The sequence below is a fragment of the Heterodontus francisci genome, chromosome 48 (genome assembly GCF_036365525.1).
Source record: "Heterodontus francisci isolate sHetFra1 chromosome 48, sHetFra1.hap1, whole genome shotgun sequence".
Lineage (NCBI taxonomy): Eukaryota > Metazoa > Chordata > Chondrichthyes > Heterodontiformes > Heterodontidae > Heterodontus > Heterodontus francisci.
Genome location: NC_090418.1, coordinates 3,921,351 through 3,924,944, shown reverse-complemented (window position 1 = coordinate 3,924,944; position 3,594 = coordinate 3,921,351).

Here is a 3,594-nt window from a genome sequence, read left to right as displayed (position 1 = left end):
GCAGTGAGTGAGTGAGTGAGCATCTCCCTGCCTGCAATGAGTGAGTGAGTGAGCATCTCCCTGCCTGCAGTGAGTGAGTGAGTGAGCATCTCCCTGCCTGCAATGAGTGAGTGAGTGAGCATCTCCCTGCCTGCAGTGAGTGAGTGAGTGAGCATCTCCCTGCCTGCAGCGAGTGAGTGAGCATCTCCCTGCCTGCAGTGAGTGAGTGAGTGAGTGAGCATCTCCCTGCCTGCAGTGAGTGAGTGAGTGAGCATCTCCCTGCCTGCAATGAGTGAGTGAGTGAGCATCTCCCTGCCTGCAATGAGTGAGTGAGTGAGCATCTCCCTGCCTGAAATGAGTGAGTGAGTGAGCATCTCCCTGCCTGCAATGAGTGAGTGAGCATCTCCCTGACTGCAATGAGTGAGTGAGTGAGTGAGCATCTCCCTGCCTGCAATGAGTGAGTGAGTGAGCATCTCCCTGCCTGCAGTGAGTGAGTGAGTGAGCATCTCCCTGCCTGCAGTGAGTGAGTGAGTGAGTGAACATCTCCCTGCCTGCAGTGAGTGAGTGAGTGAGCATCTCCCTGCCTGCAGTGAGTGAGTGAGTGAGTGAGCATCTCCCTGCCTGCAATGAGTGAGTGAGCATCTCCCTGCCTGCAGTGAGTGAGTGAGTGAGCATCTCCCTGCCTGCAATGAGTGAGTGAGCATCTCCCTGCCTGCAATGAGTGAGTGAGTGAGTGAGCATCTCCCTGCCTGCAATGAGTGAGTGAGTGAGTATCTCCCTGCCTGCAATGAGTGAGTGAGCATCTCCCTGCCTGCAGTGAGTGAGTGAGTGAGTGAGCATCTCCCTGCCTGCAATGAGTGAGTGAGTGAGTGAGCATCTCCCTGCCTGAAATGAGTGAGTGAGCATCTCCCTGCCTGCAGTGAGTGAGCATCTCACTGCCTGCAGTGAGTGAGTGAGTGAGTGAGTGAGTGAGCATCTCCCTGCCTGCAATGAGTGAGTGAGTGAGTGAGCATCTCCCTGCCTGCAATGAGTGAGTGAGCATCTCCCTGCCTGCTATGAGTGAGTGAGTGAGCATCACCCTGCCTGCAGTGAGTGAGTGAGTGAGTGAACATCTCCCTGCCTGCAATGAGTGAGTGAGTGAGTGAGCATCTCCCTGCCTGCAATGAGTGAGTGAGCATCTCCCTGCCTGCTATGAGTGAGTGATTGAGCATCTCCCTGCCTGCAGTGAGTAGGTGAGTGAGCATCTCCCTGCCTGCAATGAGTGAGTGAGTGAATGAGTGAGCATCTCCCTGCCTGCGATGAGTGAGTGAGTGAGCATCTCCCTGCCTGCAATGGGTGAGTGAGTGAGTGAGTGAGCATCTCCCTGCCTGCAATGAGTGAGTGAGTGAGCATCTCACTGCCTGCAGTGAGTGAGTGAGTGAGCATCTCCCTGCCTGCAATGAGTGAGTGAGTGTGTGAGCATCTCCCTGCCTGCAGTGAGTGAGTGAGTGAGCATCTCCCTGCCAGCAGTGAGTGAGTGAGTGAGTGAGCATCTCCCTGCCTGCAATGAGTGAGTGACTGAGTGAGCATCTCCCTGCCAGCAGTGAGTGAGTGAGTGAGTGAGCATCTCCCTGCCAGCAGTGAGTGAGTGAGTGAGTGAGCATCTCCCTGCCTGCAATGAGTGAGTGAATGAGTGAGCATTTCCCTGCCTGCAATGAGTGAGTGAGTGAGCATCTCCCTGCCTGCAATGAGTGAGTGAGTGAGTGAGCATCTCCCTGCCTGCAATGAGTGAGTGAGTGAGCATCTCCCTGCCTGCAGTGAGTGAGTGAGTGAGCATCTCCCTGCCTGCAGTGAGTGAGTGAGTGAGTGAGCATCTCCCTGCCTGCAATGAGTGAGTGAGTGAGCATCTCCCTGCCTGCAGTGAGTGAGTGAGTGAGTGAGCATCACCCTGCCTGCAATGAGTGAGTGAACATCTCCCTGCCTGCAATGAGTGAGTGAGTGAGCATCTCCCTGCCTGCAATGAGTGAGTGAGCATCTCCCTGCCTGCAGTGAGTGAGTGAGTGAGTGAGCATCACCCTGCCTGCAATGAGTGAGCATCTCCCTGCCTGCAGTGAGTGAGTGAGTGAGTGAGTATCTCCCTGCCTGCAATGAGTGAGTGAGTGAGTATCTCCCTGCCTGCAATGAGTGAGTGAGTGAGCATCTCCCTGCCTCCAGTGAGTGAGTGAGCATCTCCCTGCCTGCAGTGAGTGAGTGAGTGAGTGAGCATCACCCTGCCTGCAATGAGTGAGTGAGCATCTCCCTGCCTGCAGTGAGTGAGTGAGTGAGTGAGCATCACCCTGCCTGCAATGAGTGAGCATCTCCCTGCCTGCAGTGAGTGAGTGAGTGAGTGAGTATCTCCCTGCCTGCAATGAGTGAGTGAGTGAGTATCTCCCTGCCTGCAATGAGTGAGTGAGTGAGCATCTCCCTGCCTCCAGTGAGTGAGTGAGTATCTCCCTGCCTGCAATGAGTGAGTGAGTGAGTAACTCCCTGCCTGCAATGAGTGAGTGAGTGAGCATGTCCCTGCCTGCAGTGAGTGAGTGAGTATCTCCCTGCCTGCAGTGAGTGAGTGAGTGAGTATCTCCCTGCCTGCAGTGAGTGAGTGAGTGAGCATTTCCCTGCCTGCAATGAGTGAAAGAGTGAGCATGTCCCTGCCTGCAATGAGTGAGTGAGTGAGTGAGTATCTCCCTACCTGCAGTGAGTGAGTGAGTATCTCCCTGCCTGCAGTGAGTGAGTGAGTGAGTATCTCCCTGCCTGTAGTGAGTGAGTGAGTATCTCCCTGCCTGCAGTGAGTGAGTGAGTGAGTATCTCCCTGCCTGTAGTGAGTGAGTGAGCATCTCCCTGCCTGCAGTGAGTGAGTGAGTGAGCATCTCCCTGTCTGCAGTGAGTGAGTGAGTGAGCATCTCCCTGCCTGCAGTGAGTGAGTGAGTGAGCATCTCCCTGCCTGCAGTGAGTGAGTGAGTGAGCATCTCCCTGCCTGCAATGAGTGAGTGAGTGAGCATCTCCCTGCCTGAAATGAGTGAGTGAGTGAGCATCTCCCTGCCTGCAATGAGTGAGTGAGTGAGCATCTCCCTGCCTGCAGTGAGTGAGTGAGTGAGCATCTCCCTGCCTGCAATGAGTGAGTGAGTGAGCATCTCCCTGCCTGCAGTGAGTGAGTGAGTGAGTGAGCATCTCCCTGCCTGCAATGAGTGAGTGAGTGAGCATCTCCCTGCCTGCAATGAGTGAGTGAGTGAGCATCTCCCTGCCTGAAATGAGTGAGTGAGTGAGCATCTCCCTGCCTGCAATGAGTGAGTGAGTGAGCATCTCCCTGCCTGCAATGAGTGAGTGAGCATCTCCCTGCCTGAAATGAGTGAGTGAGTGAGCATCTCCCTGCCTGCAGTGAGTGAGTGAGTGAGTGAGCATCTCCCTGCCTGCAGTGAGTGCGTGAGTGAGCATCTCCCTGCCTGCAATGACTGAGTGAGTGAGCATCTCCCTGCCTGCAATGACTGAGTGAGTGAGCATCTCCCTGCCTGCAATGAGTGAGTGAGCATCTCCCTGCCTGAAATGAGTGAGTGAGTGAGCATCTCCCTGCCTGCAGTGAGTGAGTGAGTGAGCATCTCC